Source organism: Eurypyga helias, unplaced genomic scaffold, assembly GCF_000690775.1.
Source record: "Eurypyga helias isolate BGI_N326 unplaced genomic scaffold, ASM69077v1 scaffold10580, whole genome shotgun sequence".
Taxonomy (NCBI): domain Eukaryota; kingdom Metazoa; phylum Chordata; class Aves; order Eurypygiformes; family Eurypygidae; genus Eurypyga; species Eurypyga helias.
In genome coordinates this window covers 78,370-88,978 of record NW_010227752.1, presented here as the reverse complement: position 1 = coordinate 88,978, position 10,609 = coordinate 78,370, and positions in this window count along the sequence as shown.

Below are 10,609 nucleotides of genomic sequence, written 5' to 3'. Positions count from 1 at the left end.
AAGAAACAACATGGTTACTTCTACAAATCTCTGACCCAAATCTCTGACTTTATAAGAACGATCTGGTAGTTGAATAGTCAAGTTTTATGCTGGAGATTATTCAGGAAACTTATTAGGGCATTAATAGAAGCAAATATCTGTCGCCTATGCATTTCTTTACTTACAAGTAGTGTAATAGTGTTACTCCTCTTCCACGTGTCGTGATGTAGGACCAGCCAGCAATGAAGCACCATGCGGCCACTTGCTCACTCCCCCATTCCCAGGTGGGATGGGGGGAGAAAGTCAGAAAAAACCTCATAGGTTGAGATAAAACCAGTTTAATAGGACAGCAAAGGAAGAGGAAATAATAATACCAATAAAGGAATATACAGATGAAGTGATGCACAAGGCAACAGTTACTCACCACGTGGTGATCAATAGCCCATTGCCAAGCAGTGATTCCCACCCTCTGGCCAACTCTAGTGTTATATACTGAGCATGACACTACATGGTAGGGAATATCCTTTGGCCATGGTGTGTCAGCTCTCCTGGCTGTCCCCCTCCAAGATTCCTGTGCATCTCCCCACTGGCAGAGCATGGGAAGCTGAAACATCTTTGACTTAGTATAGCACTGCAACTACTTAGTAACAACTAGAAACATCGGTGTGTTGTCAACGTTATTCTCATACTAAACCCAAAACACAGCACTGCACCAGAGCTTAGGAAGAAAATTAACTCTGTCCCAGCCCAACCCAGAACACCATGCTGCCTTATGGCTGTGCAGCATTTTTTTGTATGCTTAATTCTCTTGAGAGCGTTTTTGCATTTTAAATGAATGTGGTTCAGTCTCCTCCAGCCTTTCTGTGGGTCTTCAAAACCTGTCCAGTTTGCAGTTCTAGGCTTTTTCCTGAGCTGTCGTAATGAACTAGGATTTGGCTTTGCTTCTTTATTTTATCTGCAGACTATTCTGTTTATTATCATTGCCAGGGGAAGCTCCATCCTGCTTTATTTCTATAGAGTTCTCTTTCTTCTTTTCTGTATGGTGTTTCCACCTCCCCCCTAAAATGCCCTGCTTTACTGCACAGCCGAGGCAGTCATTTTGTCAAGAGACTGTGTCAGCAGAAGTGGCAGTGAAGGATGCTAGGACCAGGCCTGACTTGTGTGAAAACATGACTGAGATAAACTGTAATTGCACTACCGTTGCAATCTGTAATGCTTAGTCTCCATCATTTTCAAACGGTGCATTCAGCAAGACCTTTTGCCTGTAGAATTGTTTCTCCTGCTCAGCCCTGCAACCATCCAGGCGGCTCGGACTACAGGATGTGCTGGCGAGGTGCGCCTGAGCAGGCCAGGGTCCAGCGTGGTGGCAGAGGGGACTGTGCCCTGCTTCGGCCGGTGCTAGTGAAGGAGAGGTAATCCTCGCATGCTGCATTTGAATCATTCACCTGCTCTAAGTACTTCAAATATTTGGATTTTTCAGAATTTTCTTCCTCTGTCTACACCCCCCTAAGAAATCTTTCGTTCTCCCGTGAAGGTTTTAGAGAGGAGAGATGTCTGCAAGCTTGTTCCCTTACCACAGCGCGCAGGCACACAGGCGTCACTGCCAGGCACTAGCACCCTCACGGGAGCGGGGAGCTGCTCCTTGCCCATGGGAGCTTTCTTTTTGGTCCCATTTGTGCGAATGCAAGTGGTGCGCTTGCTGCCCTTGGGGCACAGATTCCTTCTGTTCCTGTCCCCAGTGTTCTGTAGCTGCAGGGAGTTTGGCTTTTAATCCCTCCAGGTTTACCATAGTTTGGAAATTAATTGGAAGCAGTATTCATGGGTCTTGCACTTTTTAATCTCCACTGCAGGTGAAGTATTGTCTAAACCAGTACTAAGTCTTTGCACTTGGGAAACATTTATGTGAGAATTGAGCACATGATTTTTCCTCTTCCTTCCAAGAACCTCTAGTCTGGTTTGAATGACAAGATTAGGAACAAAACTGAAATGGAGCCACGGAAGGAGTTGCGACTGTCCAGTAACCTCAGAGAGTGTCAGCACTGGGGGCTGCAGGGGGTGGCTGCTGCAGACGCTGGGTCTTGACTGTGTTTTTACACAGGTGCCACTGAGAACAGTTCCAACAGAGCTTGTTCAGAAACGGTAACTGACAACCACTAATAAATCCACCCATTACTGAGACAAGAAACAGAGCCTAAACAACTGTCACTGTTAGTTGTTTACAGCTTGCTACAGCTGCCCTTTCCTCATCCCGTCAACTGTGCCGTAATCTTGTGTTTTCCTTTTGCAACTGCGTGGTTTACTTGCACTTTCAGCCGAGCTGAGGCAGGTCTAACAGTCCATATTGCCATCAGCTCTCCTAGAGATGACGTTCACAGATTATCTTGTTGATTGAAGAAATGATTACAACGCTCCTTGAGCGAGAGTGGGAACAGGGAAAAATAAAATCTCTTCTTCAATAGCTACAGCAGCTAGAGATTACAAGCAGCAGGCGCAGAAGGAGTGGACGTAGAGCACAGAGATGATAATGATGCCATGCCACATTAGTGCTGCATTAGCAGATAAGACAACTGGGCGGCTTGCTTGACAGTATTTCTCAGTTCAGTTGACATCTCTTTTCTCTTATTAGATGGTGGAAAATTAATAGATGGCCCGTCTCAAAAGAGTAGAGGACAGAGCAATGATGTCAGACAGCCAAAAGAAGCTTTCTGTTCTGTCTGCATTAGTAAAGATACATACTATGAATATATTCTGGGGCTTTTTTGGTTTTTCTTAAGCTCCTCACAATGGGACATTTTTGTTATTTACATATGCGTGATGGCTGTGTGGAAAGAAGTGGGAGAATTACATTCTGTAAATACTTAATTGTAATAGTAGCTAAAAGGATGTGCTGCAGCCATTCCATCACCGGGAAGTCATTTTAGTAGCCCAAACTGATTTTTGTTGAGGTAATAGTGAAATATTCCAGGGATGGGTCAATATTCCCCCCTACCTCTGCCTCCCAAATAGCAGCTTGCCATTGGCTCTACACCAGAGGTGTTTTCCGTCATCCTTTCCATTAAGACATGCTGGAAGCTCTGTGTTGCTTTCAGGATAGGTGAAACCGAATCAAGGGTACTTAGACCCTGCAAAGACCCCACTGACAAGAGCTGGAGATAGACAAGGATGTTGCTTGTCCTGAACCCAGGGGTGACTTGGCCCTTGTTCTGCTCGGCTGCTGAGGCTGTGTGCAAATTGCAATGACAAGGGGCACGTGTCCTCTTTATTACTGCCCAGAGACCAGAGAAAGCACTCTGAAATCAAACACATTAGCAACTTTCCTGGAATGCAAACACTATACATGTGTGCATAGAATTAATTTGCTGTTTGGTAAATTTGGGCAAGCTTTCACTGTTGTTTCCCAGGGAAGGGTACTGCTTGTTGTTTGGATGCGCTTACAGAGTGTAAGGCTGAGCAGCCTCGTACCGCCTTGCTCACTGGCTCTAATGCATTCTGGTTTAAGCCCATATATCTAGGGCTTATCCAGATTAATACAGCATGATGCAGCTTCTGTGCAACTAGCCTGAAACTAATGAAGCTAATGAAGGTTATAACACAAACTAAGGGTTTTCTAATACTGTTTCCTTGGTGACTTTCACCCTTAAATGACTCCAGTACATCCTGTTCAGGCAAGAGGCCTTAAGAGTTGTGTGCAATGGAGGAGTAGGGAACAGAAATATGCTGAGTCGAGCCAGGGGAGAACAAATCTTCTTCCTCCATGGCAAAGCAGAGTCTCCCAGGGAAGTGTTTTCCCATGCACTGTTAAAACTCAGGGTATTACTCATTTGATGAATTAAGCAGCCTACCCACAAAATATAGCGACTGTATCTGCTGAAATGTTGTTACACTGTGTATTCTAAAATACAGCTAAAATACACATTTGAGAAGTTTCTTACTGAGGAAAAACTAGCTTATTTAAGTCACAGATGTACAGAACTTAAATGTCTGGACGGCACCTGGATGTCTGGAACATCAAGCTCAGCAGGTGGAGATGGAGGACGGAACCATTGGGGGCAAAAGAGAAGAATGACTTTTCTGGGTTGCTGCAGGTGGTCATTGCTAGAGGTGAATCAGTGGTAACCTACCTCTGCATTGCCATGGAAAAAAGCCTTTAGAAAACATCCTGTCCTGTGGAGCTATGATCTGCTTCTGTCCCTGGCAATAGGAAGGACTCAGGTGCTGAAACAGTAGGTTCACTGGAGAAACCTAGCAGGAACAGAAGAAAATTCATAGTGGGCTTGAAGAGGAAAGCAAGGAGTATTTTTAAATGGTTAGGCTTATGGTGTGAGTTCTTCTCTATGGTCAGGTCAATCCCGATGTGAAGAAGAGCTTGCAGGCTGGAAAACTTGTCAGTTTTGTTTCCAACTGCAGCAGTTGGGTACAACAAATGCAAAAGTCTTTTCTTGCAAATGTTCCTTACTTACATCTGCAGACAAGTATAGTTATATTGGAAGTTCCCATCTCTCCAAAATGAAATCTTCCTTTTCCATCCTGAATACCAGCCTTGGCTACCAGCTAGTTGATTTTGGTTCTGCAGAGATGTGGCGATGTGGAGCCTTGCATCTGCAAACCCCCTGTGAAACCCATGGGATGTTTCAGGCCTGTAAAGCTCAGCCTGACAGCGAGGCCAGTTACCTTATGTTGTTCTCTCTGGGCTCTTCTGCTCTAGTCATCACTAGAGCACGGGAGAGCCCTTCAGCTCCTCACCAGGTCAACATGATTCACATCTGTTACGTGCTGGTTTTTAGGCTTTCCCTATGGGTTTAAGCCAAAGTGGTGGAGTGCCATGATTTGTCATTTTCCATGGAAATACATATGTAGTTGTGCTCCTCTGCTTGAGAAGGCACGGTCAAACCATGTGCTTTGCACATGGAATGGAAAGTGGTACATTTTGCAATGCTCCTTACTTCCTGAGCAAGTCTGTGCTAGCGAGTCATCCTGGCTCTTGGTAGGGCTCTGTCCAGCAGGGAGAGCTTATTCATGTAGTAGAGAATTCAGCTGTGCCAAGATTTCCATCCTCCAGCATTAGGCAGCAATGAAGATGTCCTGGACTGACATGATTAAGCACCCTAAGGCCAGAAGACTGAGAATTGAGTTTGATTCCTACATTTGAGTTAGAAGCACTGATTTTCCAGAGAGGAACAGGTGCTTTCTTAAGCCAGCAGTATCTCCAAGCATGCTACATACATGATGTCTTTTGTAATGGTTTTTTTATATATATACACACCCATATGTGGTCGGTCATGACTCATCAATTGATTATGCAGCGGAAGAGAATTATACCAAAGAGTTGGCCTTTCCAAATCAAACATATATATCTTTGATAATTGTCACCCTCCCCAGGAAGTTACGAATTGCAGCTGGGACTTGAGTCAAATTGTAACATTTTGAGTTACTGGCAAAGAATTTTCTTTTTGGCTTCTCTAAATTTATAATCTAAAGTTTGTCTTCTTTTACAAACACTTCCCAGATTAGCAGGTTACATGCAGTACACCAGTGACTGTATGTATTCTTAACTATATCTGAAGTGACCATGAGTGAAAAACATTCTTAGAAGAATTTTTCTCTGCATCTTCGAAGGACGAATCCTCCAATGTGAATCATGAACAACTGCAGCCTTGCATTTTTATCACATACTCTATTAGTGCTCTCCCTATCACTCATCTTGGGCAGTGAAGCTAGATTACTCATCATCAATTTTATTAGCTGTCGATTTCTCATTTTTTGCGTTGTACCACAACCCTGCAAGTTTTGGAAAGCACTTATTCCAGGAGAATGATATATGTAATATAACTTACGAGCTGAATACAAACTTCCTAAGATCATGGGGCCTTTGCTAAAGGGAATTTACACAGCCATATATACCAGAAGGTCAGTGCATTTTTATAATTTTAAAATGCTTCTGAGGTTGTACATTTATTCAGTAGTGGCTCTTTTTGTATTTAAAAGCATCAGGAAAAATTTCTGCTTCTGAGCTAGAATGTGGTGAGTGTGATGTGGAGACATCATGAGAAGCAGTGAGTCTTAGGGTTGCAATCTGATTCCCACTAAACTCCATGGAAAAAAGCAATTTTCTGGAACAAGAGGGTATCTTTGCAGAAGAAAAGGAATTGCACAATGTTACAAAGTCAGTTTTATTTCCTCAAACTGTGGGAGGTATAAGCTTAGTCAGGCATTATTAGTAAATAAGATTTACAGCACTTAAAAGAAGAATCCAATCAGAAAATTCAATTGGTCCATTAACTACATGTAATATTATTTACCTAAGTGGCCCTTCTGGACTATTTCATAACTCAGGTTTATAACCTTTTTAAAAAAGATCAGTATTAGTGAGCACACGGCCTCTGAGCATGATGAAAGAATCAGTCTGTTTTAGCAGTTATGGTCTGTGATTTCCAGACCTGAAGTCCAGATTAGAAATGCAAAACAAGGAAAATACTCTCTCTGAAATACTGGAAATAAAAAGATAGCCTTGGAGAGAAGGGTGGAGGGAAGCAGTAACGTAAGATGTTTTTGCAAGAGATCAATTCCTGTATTGGGCTGATATAACTAGAAAATACAGGCAGGCTTTGCAGCACTTAAACCCTTCCGCAGATCCAAGAGAGAAGATGTGGTGACATTTCAGCCACACACAACAGTTTTACCAACATGTGTCAGAGTGAATCTCCAGTAGGAGAGAACAACCAACCGCTCTATTTGCGACTTGGCAGATGGGGCGTTGTGTTGTCTGCTCTAATGTGTGGTGTGAGTTGGCTGCTCGCTCTGAGGCCCATCAAGTGGGAAAGGTAGCTCTTGTCTGTTGATCTGGTGCTCAAGATCCGGTGCTTGATTTGTTCCTCAGGTACTCAGATGCTCACATCAGTTAGGAGCGATGATTCAATATCCCTACAAGTCTCTGCTACTTCATTACACAGGGAGCTCAGCAATCAGGAGCAACAGTGCTTTTCCAACCTCTTAATCAGCATCATGAAAAGTCCAATGAAGATAAAAGCCAGGAAGGTCCTATTTTATCATGGACCTGGTGACTCCATGGATGTAAACTGGCACTGGCTCCCACCCTTTCCGATATACTCATCCCATTTCATACCGGTCATTTTGATTCCTGCGAGACAGTGGCATGTGAGAGTGTGTTGTGTGTGTAAAGTGGGAAACGAGGGATGGTTCATCTGCTAACAGATCCTTTAAAAATGGTAGTATTACTTAAATAGCAAATTATAGATATATATAAATAGCAAAAAACCTGAGTGACCTTTGCCTGTCTGTCCTCATTAACCACGTCTCTTAACTAATGGCTACTGTTCAGTGCTGCTTCCCCAGCTCCTCTTTCTCCTTGCCTTCTCCTCACTGCTTCTGACACATTGCTCAGGCTGTCCCCTTTGCCTTTTCCCACACATCACTCTAAGCTTTGTGCAGTTCTCGTGATGTTCTCTCTCTGATGAGAAATATCAGAAAGGAAAGCTAATTTTCATTCTGTCTGTTGTCTCTTCCCCCTTGGTGCTGGAGCGATCTCTGGTTCACCTGGGCGTGATACATCAGCGTGATGAACTGATGGTTTTGTATCAAGCTGTGATCCATGGTGGGAGACACTTAAGGGTGTTGAGGACAGTGCAGTGTCTGTAGTAAGACTGTACATTATTTCTTACAGGTGGCGACCTGTATAAAGCCACTTTGTAGTTTTCAGCAAAACCCATTGTTTTCAACCCTTGGCTGAAGTAATACCATCGCACTGTGATTGTAGCGTGTCCATCCCAAGAGGCCAGTCCAAAACCAGGCAGAAGGAGATTCCAACAAACCCACTTGTGGTGGCTGTGACACCATTTCATTCTTCAGAGTGAAAAAGGGGGCCCTGTTGATGTAGGGGATAGGTACATCTGAACTGAGTGTTGGAAGAGGCAGAGAAATTTCTGCAGGGATAGAAAAACCATTTTGTGTTACTAGACAAATTAATGTGGCTGGAAACCTTCCTTCCCCAAACCAGACAAGTGGTGTCTGCCAGGTATGGCTGCTTTTCATGGGCTAAAGCTCCTTTTTCTGTGCCAGCCAACACAGAAGTGGTGTCAGGCCGAAATGGCTTGAAAATTTGGACTAATAGTTCAGACAGAAGGGTAACCCAACTGGGGAGAGGTGATAGAGTCCAAATTGAGTGTTAAGTCCTCTTCCCTTATCTTTGTTATGTGGTTCTCTTAGTTTCTATACACCTGTTTGTGCTGCAGGTATCACCATTGCATTAGCCACTCATTGGATATTGTCTGATGCATCTGCAGTCAGGCATAGACTGGAAGAAACTTTCTTTGCCCCAAATATTAACTCAAGTAGCAGAAAATACCTCCTTGTGAAGAGAATTCTTAGGGAAAGCATGCGTTTTCAGGCTCCCTGCACAGATTCCAAAATTTGACTGTGACTCTGTTTCTATTTTTGCTACCTTTCAAGTACTTAATTTCTTCTCTCTAGGCACCTATGAATTACCTACCCCTTTTCTCACCTGGATTTCATCAATGTTTTTGTCATTTTGTAGCTCTTAAGCAGAACACAGTACCAGTCTGGGACAAACATGTGTTCTAGGATCTACCAGCATTGTCTGTCTTTTTCACCAAGAGATGGAGCTGGCAGGAGATTGGTGGTATTGGGAAGCAACAGCTGGAGAACAGTGATCCTGGGGCTCTTTCTTTCCATCCACATGTTTGGCTGATGCTCTCTTAGCCAGTTTTGGAAGAGAAAGACATCAGGTTTGGAAGGTCCATCTGTGATTGTGCTGGATCTCAGGCTGAGGTGCTGCTCAACAGCTGAAGGGTTTTGCTGAAATCTTCCATGTAATCCAGGCAGATATATCTTAGTTGTGATACTGTGTGCCGTCGTTTCCGAACCCAGTCAGCAGCGTGTGTTTGTTAGGCTATGCAGATGATGGCATGAAAAGAATTCAGGGCAAATCATTCATTTTCTAAGTCTTTCCTGTTTGGTTTTATTGCAGCTTCTGGAGTGCTTGAAGTAATAAAAAATGCTTTCTTGGACTGGGGCTGTACTGGAAGATGAGATTATCTCACTGTGCAGTTAAGATATCTGAAGCTTTCTTTACTTTCTACAAAACTGTTGGGAAGGGAAGGGATCCAATTCTGGCATTATGTTTCAAAAGGTGACATTTGTTATAACTCACTGCAAATGTTACTCACCATCTACAAAACATTTAATTAAACTGGAGAGGAGTGAAAAATACCCAGTTCTACCTTAACAGCTGCACTTGTCACCAGAATCCCTCAGTTTTTTAGGACCCAACAGATTCCCCGCTGGAGACCTCCACACAGTGGCTACTGTCCTCTGCCACCAGTCCCACCAGTTGGCATTCCCTTCTCCTGTGAGCCAGATTGTCACACAAGGACAAAATTGCCCTTCCCATCTGAGTTTATCCGTACTTTCCCAAAGATCTCTTTGGTTCTTACTTGTTATCAGTCCTGTTCTGCATCCTTTTGTGTCAGTATTTTATTGGACCCCACAGGCATAACATTTTCAGAAATAAAATTTAAAGGATGGCCTGTGATCTGTAGTCGTTTTAAAAATCAGAGGAATTGGTTATACATGTGGTTTATTGTGGCTTCGAAGTCGTAAGTCACTTGAAATCGTTCCTTAGTTCTAAAAGCTTTAGTGGCATCACGTTTCTGCAGAAAATAAGCCAATATATTTACGGTCTTTTCTATTCAGATCGTAGGTCCTTTTGCCTCTAAGGCCTTATGTGTGTCTTCAGGGTGAAGCTTATGTGCAGGGAGCTGTAACTCGGGCAAGGTAACAAACAAAAACTTTTCTCCTACTTGTAGGAAACCGGGATACTAAGAGAGCATGTTTTTTGAGATGCCAAACTTCTTGTTACGGATCCCTGGCTCCCCAGGAAATTCGCAGATGTAACTTTGCTGTGTGCTACAACCACCCACTGTTTTGCAGTGTCAGCTGGGCTGGAGCTCAGATCCACCCACTCCCGCCGCACCGGGCCCGTTACACTGGAGCCGAAGGCAAAATGTAAATTGGCTCTGCTGAACGCGGCTGCCTTATGGCATGCAGTGGGATGGGAAAAACAGAACCCATGGCGGCTCACTCCCTGTTTGGCACCTGAACTGCAAGAGCCGCCTTCTCATTATCTCGTTATCAAAACCTCCTCTTTCCCCTGGTTAAGGCATTAAAAGGGGAACAAAACTCTGGCTAATTTGCTGCAGGACACCATTGAGCTTTAGGCAAGGAGATGGGCTAAGTCATCCAATTAGTTATAGCTGCTGGTGTCCTGATTTGGTTGGTTTATCAATGCCAAAGAGAGGTAGATAAGCTTCTTTTTTGCTTACGTGTGAACACCTGTCCAGCCTGTGCTTCCTATGACTTCAGTCACCTGCTAGGCCCTTTGAGCCATGAGAGAGGGAACAGTAATTCATTCAGTTTGCTACACTTGTTCCAGGGCAGGATTTACTTCTCTTTTCCTAGACTATAAACAACATCACTGTCTCTGGAGAGCAAGGGTAGTGGATTTCTACATCAGCCTGTCTTTAGGTCCTATTTATAAATGAGGAGAGTGAGAAAATATGTTTAAAAACATGCAAGTTTTAAAAATAAAACCATG